Raw genomic sequence first — 15,522 nt, forward strand, 5'->3', positions numbered from 1 at the left:
ATTCGTCCTTTACAAATTTTCATTATTGTAGAAGTTTTAAATTAAATAGTATTCTAAATTATACATATTTTAGTACTATACTCAATAAATTACAATATTCTAAATATTATTGAATATAATGATAAAAATAATTAAAACTTTTTCTCTTTTGTTAAAAGAGCATTAGAGTTGAACAATTTTTTTTTTTTGGTTGTTTACTTATTCTCTTCTTCTTATTATTATTTTTTTTTCAATTTCATATAGAACTTTTATAGTATTATTTATCACATAACCAACACATAAATAGTCTTCTAGTTGGTATTTGGTAACATGTCAAACAATATATTTTGCTTGTTTCCAATCCTCTCATTATCCATATATAGGTGGGTGGGTAGTTGGATGTTAACCTCCCATTCATGTTTTCCTTTATTATTATAAGGATCTCTCTTAACTACTCTGAAATTGCACTACATTATTATTCTCTGTTGCGTTGTCCAAATCAATTTCTCGAAGAAGGGCATGGTCGATTGCAACATTATATAATCCAATTATCAGTGGGTCATCATGGTCGTTTGAGTTTGAAGGACCTCAACTTGCATATCCTTTCTTTGACAATCATGAACTAACTAGAAATTATTACATAATTCCATCAAGTAACTAAGCTAAAATGCAAACAAATATGTTAATTTTATTTTTTTAAAAAATTTACTTACGAGTCAACCAGTGATTGAACCGGACCATACAAAGTCATTGAAGGATTTGCATGTCCTTTCTTTGGCCATCATGACCTAACCATTCACAGTACTGAAATCCAAGCCCTATGACCAAGTCTAAAAAAAATGATTCAGAATAATGACTTTTTGATTTTCCATCCTCCATGTATGCCCATTACTAACCTATAAAAAGGAAAAGTTAAAAACAAAAAATCAACAACAACAACAACAACAACAACAACAACATTGTGCACGCTCATTTGGGACTCCTTCATGTCCAAAAATTGTTTCTTATTCATTTTTCTGTGGCATCTGCCACTTCTTTAACAGTGGCAGTGCTCGATCATTTCCAGCATCAATAAGCATGCAAGAAACTTTCCTGATCTCTACCAATACTACTTTAAATTAAGTTTTCTTCCCTTGCTCATCTATTCCCAAGCTCTTACTTCTGATGCCATTTTTCCCTGCAATGCTGGTGGAAGCAAAATCACAATTACTATTTTCTCCAGTTTTCGAGCTCCCCAGCTGTAGTTTTTTTATCCGGATTCCCCATACCATCCTCCTCATCGAAATGCTTGCTTCGCTCAACATCTTCATCAGCAACTTCAGCAGGATTTTGATCCGCTTCCTTATCACCCCTGCATTAAGATCAGAAGCATTGGTAGCCAAATACTAGTCAGCTAGTGGCAACAAGGAAATAAATTTTGATAAAATCACAAGAATTTCTGATTGGATCACCACCCAATCAATGGACATGCCAACAATAGTCGTTTCAATTTATTTTTTTTCATGTGCAAACCCATTTTGTATTGGCAGCAAAGTTGCCTAAGCACCACATGGACCATTTCCCAAAAACAGATGAAAATGAGTCAAAATCTTCCCCAAACAGGGTTGCAGCAACCAATTTCAATGGTTGCGTCACAATATAAATCAATTTGCCAAAAAATTCTTTTAAGCAGTAAAAATACTGGATGCTCACTTCATCCTGTTGGGGGTATCCAACCCAAAAAGTTATTCTATTTGGTGGAGTGACCCTCGCCCATATAAGTCCCATATTTCTTTCTTTACCAACCTATGTGGGACAATCGATGTGGGACTCGTTCAACTACCCAACAATCCACCCGTCAGATAGGGGATCTTGAGTTCACATGCGGCTCTATGGGACCTGGCTCTGATACCTGTTGTTGGGTTGGGGGTGTCCAATCCAAATGGTTAACCTATTAGGTGGAGTGACTCTTGCCCCATATAATTCCCAGATTACCGATATGGGACTCGTTCAACTACCCAACACATCCAAAGATCTAGTTGAATACAAAACTATTTCAAATACCACTACAGGTCTCTAGCACCAAACTCAGCCCAATTTAAAGATATTGTGCAAGAAAGATTCCTATAGATGGAAAAAACCTATCTGAATTTGTGCCAAATATCCATAAACTTTCATGTGACCAGTTTCGGAAGTGGGGATTCTTCCCAAAATGGTTACCATAATTTTCTTCAACTATTCTAAATCGGAATTTTTGCATTTTAGAATAAATACTAATACTATATGACAACCTATATCAAAAGAACATTGACCCTTCCATGAAAATATATACATTGAAAGGGATGCCCGAGATAAGCTGGGAGCAAAATGAACTTTGGTGGTGTTTTATATATGTTAACATGGTAGTGCTGCATGGTATCCTACAAAGGGTATGAATGAATTGAACTATCAAGGTTCAATGACTAAATCTCTGACCATACGCATAAACCAAGCTCAACCGTTCAAGCTTGGTTCAAGTAGATTCAGCCATGCTCAAGCTTGTACACAAGTCAAACCAAGTGTGCCAAATAGTGTGATCCAAAATTTTGTATCTGAACAATAATTGGAACTGATAACTATAAAATGCCAGATCCTCTTTCACAAGCCTAATCAAAAGGAGGGTAATTTCCACCAGCAACTGGACTAGAAATTCAACCTTAATCTTGTTTCTAAGATGGTAAACATGCTTGAACCAGATGAATAATGAAGCCAAGCTTCAGTTACTTTCCTGTTGCTTGTTTTATTTTAAATTCTATTAAAAAGGGAGAGAATTAACAAACAGAATAATTGCAATATTGCATACCCCGAATAGACAACAAGTCCAACAGCAACTGCAGCAAAGGCTATGAAGTACATCCAATCGACCTGAAGAAAAAAAAAACAGCTTCAGATTACTAAATTAAAATTCTAAAGCATATAAATGTTATCCTTTGAAATTATAACTGATCTGCACACTCAATAAAATAATTAAAGTTTAATGTTCTCATAAACCTTTTGATGGTATGCAAATATGCGAATCAAAACTGCCCACATGTCTGAGGTTAGCAGAGACAAGTTTAGCATTGTGGACCCACTGATCTGCATGGAAAAGAGAGTTGGAAGAAAATTTCCGATTGCACAAATAAGGTGGAACTACTCATAACAAAGATGTGAAACCAAAAAAGTGGAAAACTTAATAAATTACTCAAATAAATTGAATCTGGTTATGATAGTCGTTATAGATTGTTCAGCCAAAAGAATAATTCAAAGGGCCGTTGCTTTTAACTAACAAGAGTTTTGAGTTTAACGACTTTGTCGTCAGTACGCCAATATTATTTACATTTGAGATACTGCAATAAAACTACATTTAGAGAAAAAAATAAAAATAAAAATAAAAATAAAAATACTGAACCAACCCAGTAACATGAATGTGACAGGTTCATGATCCAGGGACTCTTGGCCATCGTGCAGGGAAATCAATGTTTCCGTTAGACACTGCAAATTAGGTAGGGAAAATTTTGAAGAGCCCAGATTCTTTTTGGCCTTTCCCGTCATTTCGACACTTCCAACATGAATCAAACCATTCCTCCATGCCATCGTATTAAGTGCATACCTTCTAACAAGCCGTGTCTATATCAAACCCGTGTCAAACAATACTTCTCAAATATTTCAGGAGATGCGTGCAGAACATGCTGGATGTATCCAAAACTTAATGATAAAATTATTAATTTGATATATAGAATCAATTTTTCTTGAAAATTCTCCAGGATGTGACCAATTAACCATGGACATTGAACTGTGAGTGGAGAAAATATAATTAAAAAGGAAAATAAAAATAAAATTTGTTGAAATTTTATTAAAAAAAATTTCCATATATTATTGGAAACCGCTTCCATTTCCAAGCTGCTAGTGCATCATTGACCTTAGTTTCACATGGTTATACCATCATAGACGCTTTCCTTCATCTGATTTCAGTTGGTACCACCTCAAACTTCTCATGGATGCTTTCATTCTTGGAATGTCTTTTCTTCTATGGCCAATTATCCAACTTAACAGTCTTACTTCAGCTACAATTATCATTCTTTTGACACTTTCAACTTAACAAAACACTACTCCAAGCTACTTTTTAGTCTTTGTTGCACATGACTAAGCTGCCCTGACAGCATTTTCATTGATTTTCAAATTTTCAATAGGTGTCAGCTTCATCTTCCATGAATGAACTCCTTTCTTATTTATGGAATCACAGAAGTGGAAACAATAGAAAAGCAGAGGCATGATCATAACCCTAAACTTTGCTAATGAGAATGCAAAGACATAGGAAAATCGAAATCAATATGAAAATTTCAAAAACATATACTGAAGGGAAAGAGAGAGAAGAAAATCATTATAGACACAGTGATGTTCGCCCAGTCAATTATTTCCTTCAAATTCTAATATCAGGGCCTTCAACCCCAGGGTGATCCCACCACATGTATTTTATAGTAACAAGTACCATTATACATGAAACTTTGTAACTTGAGTTTGTACCTTCAACAAGATAGGGACAGCAGAGTAAAACAGAAACATTGCTGCTGCAAATCCAATAAAAGGAAGCACCTGAAACAAAAATATAACGTTAGATATTAAATTAAACTCTATTCAAGGGAAATGGTCAAAATTCTATAGATTACAAGTTTTGGAATGGTCTCCAGTGACCCAGTCGAACCCATAAAGGTGTAGGCCATATGGAAGATGTTTAAATACTGGTTTCATCTTCTCCTAAATGAATTATTAGGGTATATTTTCTAATCCCTTAATCAGCGAGTATATTTGTCACGGGAAACTTATTCTGTCAGAATTTTTCTGAAACCTGCAAGAAAACCATTCCTTCCCTAAAGTCGATTACGCCAAAAGCTCTAAACCTGAAAGATCCCCATTACCATTATTTTTTTGGTTTCAACACTAGTTACTATTTTCTTCAAAATTACATCTTTCTGTGATTTCAAGAGTGCCATATACATTTTTATGTGTGCATATCCGCCATATACATTTTTATGTAAATTTTACATTTTGCTAAGCTACACACCTTGAAGTTTACATCCCAATTTTCAAGGAAAACAACATGCTGTGCCCTTACCACTGGGCTCTCTACCACTACTTTTTTTGCAGCATCTGTTACTAGTTTTATGTCACGTCATTACATTTTCTATTTATAAATCAAAATGTCTTAGCCATCAACATCTTGAGGCACGCACTTCACCGCATGGAGGTAGCACGTCACTTTAAGTTTCTGTTCTTTTTTATCCAGTACCTGCAACATAGACCAATTTATTTTATGTTCACTTTGACCTCTACATGTGCACATGTTAACATCTGAATGCCCCCTGGGCCCCTACAATATCATGCCATCCAAAAGAGAAGCTTGAACATATTCCTACAAAAATTGTCAAGCATATTACAGTGGAATGTGTTATGCACCACTGCATGCCTCCTTAGTATGCTGGATTTTTCTGTAACAGAGACAGAGAAAGAAAGAGATGTACAAGAGACTTACAGCCCCAGGTGACCAGTGGATTGATTTGAGCTCATTGCGCTCTAGTATGCTTCTATAGACACCATGAACGAAAACAAATTAACGACAAAGACGAATATAGAAAGATTTCCGAGTTAAGCATGACAAGATGAAAGCATCAACTTATGACGGTCAAAATCCCGTGTTAACTGTATAAAACAATAATTACATAAATTAATATATGTTTAGGCAATCACATAGATAATAATAGATCTATTCCATCAAAATAAAATGCGATAGACCAACACAGGTTGGATATAATCAAAGGTCAAACTGCAACTATTTATAAGTCAGTAGTTTTTACTGCTTAGCTGTAAAATCAAGGATACATTTGACAACTGCTGACAATAGCACCAAAAAGGCCCAACATTGCCATGAGTTCAACCCTATCAGCACTTTTCACAAGAAACTCCTGCACAAAGGCAGATGAAGAGATTGAGGTATAAGATCTAGATGTACAACTGTTACCAAAGATAAATAAATAAATGAATATATACATTGAGACAAAGATACCAAAAATAAATGAATTAATTAATAAATACGAAAAACTATAAAACGTTTAATTAAACACTGCATTCTACTATTCTAGAGGAATGACGTATTCAGATAGAAACAATTCCAAGCAGAAGCAACCAGGAGAATAAGGAAATCAGTAAAAGAAAAGACCAAAGAAAAGAGGGGAGGAAAAGAAAAGACCCGAAAAAAAAAAAGACCATAGAGAGGACAAAAGACCACATCTGCAGAAAAGTGATAGGGAAAAAGAATAGAAAGAGAAGGCTTACTGACCAAGAGAAGAAAAAGAACAGAGTGTAAAAAGGCAAGCAGCAAAGGCATACAAGACACAGAGAGAGAGAGGCGGATGCATTTCTAGGATATTCAGGAGAAGGAAGACCTTAAAACATTAACATAAGAAATTGTCACTTTAGATCAACCAATAACTTCTCCAAGAGAACATTATAGGACCCAGCCCCCACCAATATGAATAAATTGCAGGCATGCACTTTCTGACATGAAAAAATCATTCCATGAATATGCCTAGAAACCAGAGATTTATGTGTGCTATCACAAATGGTAATGCAAGATTTCTCACCTCACTGACATTACTGATAGCATAAAGAGTAGAACCAGCAATCACAAGAAGATCACCTTTAAGCGGGTTGCTCCCTCCTACAAGCCATGACCAAACATATAACATCAGGAAAGATGACTTCGGTACATAGATATACAAACAATGATATAACATCAGGAAAGATGAAGTGCATCTGACGTGCAAATATTACCTCAACCAAGTCAATGTAATACATAAAGCAGTGCCAAATAGAACATATATTATAAGATATTTAAATATGTTAATCAAACCCAACCTGAACACAACCCAACTAAAGTGCAAGCTTAAAGTCTTTAAATCACTTGAATACGTTGGATAGCAGCAAATCTTATTTTCTATCATATTATTTACCATTTATATTATAATTGCTTATTGTCACTTAGAGAGAAAGGAGGAAAAAAAACAAAAAACATGCTTCTTGTCTGTCAGCTTGTTATTGCATGTTTTCTTTTTTCTATACAACTACTAAATTTCATACCAGATGCACTCTGTCCATCTAAAAGTTCAGAACTGTTCCCTTGCTGTTCACGAAAATGTAAAAAAATAATTTAATGAACTAATTGAAGGATATAATGGTAATGCCAAACAAACAGTGTTTTCGTTACATTTTTTACGTGTATGTGACAAAAAGGATGTTTTTTGTAACTTTTAGGTGGATGAGAAGGTTAGTTCGCATGAAATTTGGTTCACAAAACTAGTCCCAAAAGTCAAATATCAAATAGTACAACACTGTTTTTTCGCGATTTATCCAAAACAAAGTACCAAGTGTTCCTTTGGTCTAGGCTTAACAAACCCATCAACTAGATTAGTCCAACCCAACATAAGCTTGTGTTAGAACACCTCTCAAGTCCAACCCGAAGTTTATTTGGGTAGTGGTTTGGATAGCCCACTCAACACTTTGGCCACAGATTGGGCCTCAGACTGACCCAATCTACCCCAGTACTTAACAGACATGCTTGTTCTGTTCTGTTCTTCATTAGACCAGCTTTCTCTTGGAAGACAAGTCACACTCTCACACTTCTGAGCTGCTCTGCTCAACTCACACAAGGAACAAAATCCAAGGCACCATTTGGTTATGATCTTTCCATTATCTTTGAGAAGCAAGAAGGCAATTAATTAAATATAATTTGGTCTCTCTGCAGGATGTAAATGTATAAAAGCACATTTGTTACGGATTGATGAAGTTGAGCATCTTCATTCATCCAGAACAAGAAACCATGTGTGGGTATGGTATTGAAGGTAGTGGCAAAAGTAGAGAACTGAAGGAAGCAGAATAGGGACAACAAAGAGTTGTGATGGCACAACGATATAGAAATTGCAAAGCTAGTGGTCATAGTGGTTTAGATGATGATGATGGAGGAAGCAGAAGTCTTGGTGGCAATGATTTGTGAAGGGAACATGTTGCACTTGGTGTTTTGACATCACTATCTGTAAAGGAATTTATGTTAAATCATAAAATCCAGATAAGTGGATCCCAGTAAACCATGCAAAATTACTAAATTCAGGGACACTGAATTAGATATATAGCAATTATAAGAGTGCCAAAAACTACATGATTAGATATAAATAGTTTGTTGAATGCAAAAAGGAAAGGCGTGTTGAAAGAAATCATTCAACTAGAGCAGATAAAGAACATGAAAAAGGAACCAAGTAAAAATGCATTCTCTTACCTGATCTGTCTTTTGCATGGACATCTGAAAAAAGGACTGCCGCAAGGCCAGCAACACAGATAGCTACACCAGTAAATTTTCTGAATCTGTATTTTGTCTTCAAGAAAAACCAGGTAAGAAATATGACGGATGGGATTGACCAGCAATCCAGGAGCATGACACTAGTTAGGGATGTGTACTGATATGCCTTCACCACTGCACATTGAGGATCAAATTGATTTCTGTGATAGTTAACATTTAAAATCAACAGAGAAAAAAAAAATTGGACTGCCACCTGAAATATTCTAAATGGAGCTTCTTGAAACGAATAAATTCAAAATGATAATAGAGTACTTTGTTTCTTCAGGAAAATGGGCAATTACAATATTTCATATATTTACCCACCATTAGTTCCACAGGTGATTCAGCAAATCAATTATCAAAATTGATACATTCGCAACAGATAGAAATGTTTGGTCTCATAACTACCATCATAGTTCAAATTTTGGGCGTCAACTATTCTGCATTTTTTTAAAATGTAGGTACTTTTCATTCAAAAGGTTATTGCATGGTGCAATGGAAAAAACTCAGATTGACATGAGTGAGATCATATGTTCAAGTCTGAAAGTAACCATTCTCTGTAAAATAATGCTAAAGGTTGGGTGATTGGGCCTATCTTCAATCCTTCCCTCCCAGCAGCCTATGAAGACTGTAGACCAGCGATGCACAGGGTAATGAAATCTTTCTTAGGTACTTTTTTCTTTTTTGTTTGTAATTGATCATTAGTTAGAACAAGTATTCTAGTGTTTAACTATTAATCAAACAACTATATCTTCACCAAAATAATAAATAAGTTCTCCAAACCGACTACTTGCACTTGGGCGGTGGATCATACAACCTGTGTGTTTTTCATTAATTTGGCAGGCATTTTATGACGTACAGTGATCCTATATCATGCCAGTGTCACAACCCGAGATTTCCAAAAAAGGTGAGGGTAGATAAGATGGTAAGACAATGTTGCTATAGAACTATAGATACATGTACGTGTATATGTGTGTGTGTGTGTGTGTGTGTAATATGTTACTCTGTTTACAGGATATACACATCATAAAATATGAAAAAAACTTCGAGAAAAATTATTTGGATTTCTGATTAAGCTTATATTTAAAGTTTTTAATTTTCTTTAAGTTTCTATTTCACATTCAAGTATACATTTCAAAATTTTATAAGGTAAAAGTGATTCTTTGAAACAGATCATAGAGAAGAAAGAGAGGAGGAGGAGGAGGAATACTCGGGTCCTTTTTGAATTTGCAGATTATCCGCAACCATAATGTTCTTTCTCATTCTAATAAACTTCAAACAGTGACCAGCAGAAATCATTGCAAAAAGTAGTAGAATTACTTTTGTCTTGAAGTTGTTTCCAAACGCACCCTCAACATCATCGGCTAGCAAAGCATGATATCACATCCACAGATCACAAGAACCATTTAAATCATAAGTAAATTGAAGCTAATTTCAAATTGTACTTTTCAAAATGAGAATAGTTGGCTTCTCGACAATGATTCGAAAGACTGCTATACGAGGCACGGACTTCAATAAACTATGGCAGTTATTCTGTTGAATGAATTCAAGAAGAAAATATAAGCAATTGCAAAAACCGAAAATCACAACATAAAGACTCGCCTAAGGATCTAATTACAACTTAATATAATCAAAATAAAAAAATATAGAGAGAGTTAAAAGAATGTAGGAGATTTACAGAAGCAAGAAGCAGACAAATTTGGTTATTTACACTATATAAATGGAACTCCCGTTGTTATACATAGATCAAGGAAAAAGAAGTAACCCCTCTAAGAAAATTGAAGAATGAAAACACAAGATCGTTAAAAATAAAAAATGAGTGAAATAAAATAAAAGAAAACAGTTTAGCACCATTTTAATTTAATTTTAGCCCAAGCAGTATAAGCAGAACATACTGTAGATTCTACTTCAAGAACACATCAAAAAGAAAGAAAAAAGTTTAAGGTAATATCTTCGTTAGCATGGCATACTTACCAAGAAAATTGGCCTCGACATCTACCAATGCAAGGAGCACATAGTAATACCATTTTGCCTGTACAATTCAAAAACAAGATAAACATGCATTTAAACACAGAAAGAAGTACCAACATAGCATAAACTTGAAAGAGGAAGAGAAGAGAGAACCAGCATAGCGCACATTCAACAATTAAGAATTATAAGAATACTTCTGAATAAACTTGGTTTTACAAATAAATCAATCAATCCACAATAACTATAAAGCATAAAAATTAACAGCCATTGAGCACCATTTTTTTTTTTTTTTAGCCCGAAGCCTGCTAAAAAAAGGGTTGCTTGATGGCTTAATGTGAACCTGTTTCATACTAGATAAAGTTTCTTCAGTTGAGCCTTGACGAGCCTAGGGCTACTTTCCTTTAACAACTGTGGTCCCGCAGCTCCCGCCTATATGAGGTATTGGGAGAGGAAGACTATAGAGTAGAGACTAACCAAATCTTTGGTACTATTTTGCACAAAATGGCTGTTGTTAGAATATAATCCGCATTCTCACTCTCGTAAACCTAGCTCCTTCCACATAACAAAAATTCGAAGGAAATTTTCCTTCACCAAAAGTGCTTGTCATTTTGCCCGTCAATACATGATGAAGCAACACATCAGTGTTGATCTAGCTGTTCAAATAGTGCAGGAATTCTAATGGCATCAAAATCCATTTGGAGCTTACTTTGGAGAATGCTAATTCCATAAATCAAATGAGAGACTATCACAACAATCTTCCAACAAGATTAAATCTATGAGGAAAGACTTTATTATTGAAGTATAAAGCAAATAAGAAGGCTCTCCGTGTTTTGATGTTTACTATACCTCTCAAGCTTTGTCCTCAAGCAAGTATGGGCAACAAAAGTTGTTGTCATGTCCAATCAGAGAGTTGACAATTTTAAGTATTACAGCTTGGGCTACATAGAAATATATAAAGTAGGGAAAGAAAGAAAGCAAAGCCCCAATGCATACTGCAAAGCCGCTTGCACAAGTAAGTTTGAGTCAAGTAGAGTCGCACTTTTTATTCTTTCTTTATGATAGTCTGTTGCTCATTCAAGTTTATTTATTCTTATGTTTTAAGATTCAAGTTTTTTACCCCTAGCTAAAGCTGTTGTAGTGTAATGGTAAAAGTGTTGGGGTGGCATCTAAAATATGGGATAAGTTTCAAACTTTCAATTCTCAGTTTTATCCCTTGAAGGGGAGAAAATGGAGTAAGATGATCATGGTAATTTCAAATTTTTCTGGACTGAATAGACCAATGGTTTCTATTTTGTTAGTAAATGGGTTACTAGGGCCTTATCTGTGGTTTCAGTAGTTCTATGTTGGATCTAAATTGATAAATCCTACAAGTATTAGCATTCAAAAGTCTACATACCGATATATAACTTTTGAGATTTGGTGGAGAACACGATTTAGAGAATCTTATGACTTTTAAAGCTCTCAAAAGTGGACCACGGGAAAGTTCATGGGGAAAGATGGAGTTTAAAATATTCACACACGTGGTACTCAAAATTTAGTTCAAGAAAGAGATTCTCTTCCAATTATAAAAGCTCCAAAATTTGAGAACTTTCTCCCATAGGTCCTCTCATTGAAGAAATTCACAATCTCAGCTTTCAATTAAAAGGATTGTTGGAAGCATGTGTCTAGGGAGGGCTATAAGGCAGCTCATTCCTTGGCAATGCATGCCCCTGCTAGTAAAGATGTTACAATTTGGATTCAAAGAGGCACTGTCTTTTTGCGGACTTTCATTCAATGTGAATGTCTCCTTGCTTTTCTCTTAATGTTCAGTACATAAAATTACTACTAATGATTTTATCACTTAATTGAGCACAGAAGCTTCCGTACACTCCCAAGTTCCATTAAGAGTGTCCAGAGCATCAATGCACTTTCAGCCACTGCTGTGTTGGAGCTGCTTCATAACTCTATTCTGTTAATTAATCACCTTGGCTACACTATCATATAAATCATGATTAAAAAAATTATTTTGCTCCACTAGACTTTGAATTACCAAAATATGCTCCACTAGACTTGCAATCACAATGAACCAACAATAATAGCAATTTGATTACAAAAAGGGATACACATAAAAGACGTAATGTAATAACCTTGAGAGCTTTCCTTCGATATATCACAATGCCTCCATATACCAGTGCCAAGAGCACATAATTTAGAAACGACTGTGAAGTCGGTGCATTAATTCCTACAACAGACAAAATATGTAAGAACCAAATAAAAATAAAACCTCAAATCCCCAATATTAGCAGAATAATTGAAACGTAAAAAAATGACTAAAAATAAATCTCAAGAATACTTTGGTGTAAATAACAATTTTATAACTTTTTATACCCATAGATAGTGAGCATACTAAACCTAAGTCAAAAAGAAATCCATGGAAGGAAGAAGAGCAAAACATAAGTTTCTAATGCACATAACAAGAATAATCAATTAACAAAAAAAATAACATTAATAATGATAATAAGTATTTACTCTCTGTAGGAGGCACTATCAGTGATTCTATACAGAGTTGTCAATAAACAAACTCAAATATATAACAAAACTAGACTAGACTAATCCTTTAAATTCAATTGTAGATGGCATAACAATTAAAACCAATATGAAATCGAATAAGAGAGCAAATTAAGAGAGAGACCTCTTCTGGCGAGCTCAGAAGATGAGAAACCTGTGGAAGTGATGAGAAGAGAAAGAAACTGCCCCAACCCAAGACCTACTAACGTCTTCTTCGTCCATACTTCCTTTAAATTCATCATATTTCCTTTCTCTCTCTCTCGGACTGATAAAACCCAATAAAAAGAACAACCAAAATACTCAGAAACCCAATCGTCCAACACCCATTATTGTCCTAGACTCCAAAGCATATATAGAGTCTAAGAGCATATATAGAGTATTTATCAGCATATATGAGATACCCAGTATAGATATAAGCATAATTATATAGAGATGTAGAAATGAAGTCAATTTCAAAGGCTGTATCTACATATAAATGATGATGCTATTTGGATGATACTAGCTAGCATTGAAAGGTGCCTTCAATCTAATATGGAAAATCTTACAGTGAACCAACGGCTGTGAGGAGTCCCCAAGTTCTTACGATCCCAGGCCGTTGAATGTTGGGAGAGAATCACACAGAACAAATTTGTCCTTTTATGTATGTGAGTGTGTATGTAGATATATATATATAGAGATATATAATTTTATGTGTCTGTATATATATGTGTCTCTCTCCCCTATGCATTATTAGAAGTATCGGGCCCACAGAGATGACCAAAGAAGATTTGAGCATAAGTTTTGAAGCTTAAACTTCTGGTTAAGTGAGCAAAAAGAGCTACTTCTTAGGGGAAAGGACATTTTTTTATTTTGAAGGGATAGGAAAAGAAAGAGACGTGAAACCTCTTTTTTTGACCACTTTTCTGCGCCAGCACCATAATTGAGTTTTATTCTTCAGGTCCAGATGCTTTGGGGATGGTTGGAACTTGGAAGGTACATGAGGTTTGATGGGTTCAAATGACTCAAATACAATGCCTAAAATCATGTTGTATAAATAAATAAATAAATAAACATATATATGTAAATATTTTTTAAGTTGTGTTCAACGGTTTAGAAATAGAGTTTTGGAGTTGAAAAAAAACTCTAATTTTATTCGGTCGAACATAACTTTAAAAAAAAATTCAAACTCTCAACCTTTAATATGCAATTTGAATGTCTTTGTCATTATACTACTCCCTTAAAAGTAAACCATTACACATGTTAAAAATTAAAGAAAATTGAAGGGACCCAACGAATTCAACTTTGCTCATGGCTAATAATGGTGTATTCATCGGGAAAAAAAAAAATTACCAACTTTTGTGGATGATAAACTTTTGAGAATGAAAAACCCTTTAATTCTAAGGTTACACTAAATAATTTTAAAAATTAAATTAAGCTTAACCAACTTTCAAGAAATATTTATTCTTTAACAATGTGAGAAAAATACTTTCAAATATTAAACTTGCATTCAGTCTTCTCCACTCATCCAACACATTGTTTATACTTTGATGTGCACTAAATAACCAAGCTTGAAATGAGAATATAGTTTAAGATGCAAGTACTTTTATATAGTGTTTCTTAATTATATGAGGATCAGTGGACAAAAATTCAACCTTGACATAGAATAATGGATGGCCTTAAACAACCTAACCCTAGTATTGGAGCTACAATCTCATGTGGATGGCACTATATTTTAGATTTTCCATTGCTTATATTGGCAAGGCCTCCTCTATCAGCCGCGTAATGTGGTGTGGCGTGTTTTACCTATATCACTTTTTGATTTGTTGCCTTCTGGTCTCTTTTATCAACAAAAGGGATGGTTTTGGACCTTTGGTCTTTAATTGGTTGATTAATATTTTGCCATATTCTATCGAGTTTGACCAACTGAAAAAGCAAAGTTCAACTTGATGATTTCAATGTCACAATGCGTTTTTTTTTTTTTTTTTTTTTTTTTCAATCCTTCTCAAATAAAAATATTCCTTTTGATATTAGGTAAAGTACAATCACACCTCTTAAAATTTAACAAAAGAATACTCAGATGAAACTTATTTCTTTTTTTTTATAAAAACAACCCCTGAAGGTTTAAAAATAGATAGAGACACCCCTTTGCATTAAATTGACCAAATTACCCTTTGACCGTTTAGGAGACTTTTTTAACTTTACAATTTAATAAATTGAACAAATCTACCTAATGAACAATTTATGCATTAAAAAATAAAAAGTAACCAAAAAAAAAAAAAAAAACTTTATATTGTTCACTTTATTTATTTATTTATTTATTTTATAAATGTCCTAACTTCTTAAAAATGTAGATGTCTAAAATGATTTTTTGATCCAATACATATATTTCAAATAAATTATATTTTGTTATTACTTTTTTTCTTTTTCTTTTTTATTTTTAAATTAAGATGCTTAATTCTTTCATTTAAAAAAATTAAACTAATCTCTTTTCCTTAAAAATAAAAAATATGGTACCAGTATAACTTTATGCATATTAAATTATATATCAAATATTATGCATTTTCCAACATAAAAAGGGAAAAAATAATAATAAAACAAAGAGAAAAAAATAATAAAACAAAGGGAAAAACAAAAAACATAGGTACGCAAAAAGTTATACT

At 33.9% G+C, this 15,522-nt stretch overlaps 1 pseudogene; it reads right to left on the reverse strand.

Annotated features, from left to right (window-relative positions):
- Positions 1-642: 642 nt before the first annotated feature.
- LOC132275403 (uncharacterized) lies at positions 643-13,395 on the reverse strand (annotated as a pseudogene).
- Positions 13,396-15,522: the final 2,127 nt, after the last annotated feature.

Source organism: Cornus florida, unplaced genomic scaffold (assembly GCF_030987335.1).
Source record: "Cornus florida cultivar Cherokee Brave unplaced genomic scaffold, ASM3098733v1 CherokeeBrave_3.0.0_Hap2_Chr09, whole genome shotgun sequence".
NCBI classification, from domain to species: Eukaryota; Viridiplantae; Streptophyta; class Magnoliopsida; order Cornales; family Cornaceae; genus Cornus; species Cornus florida.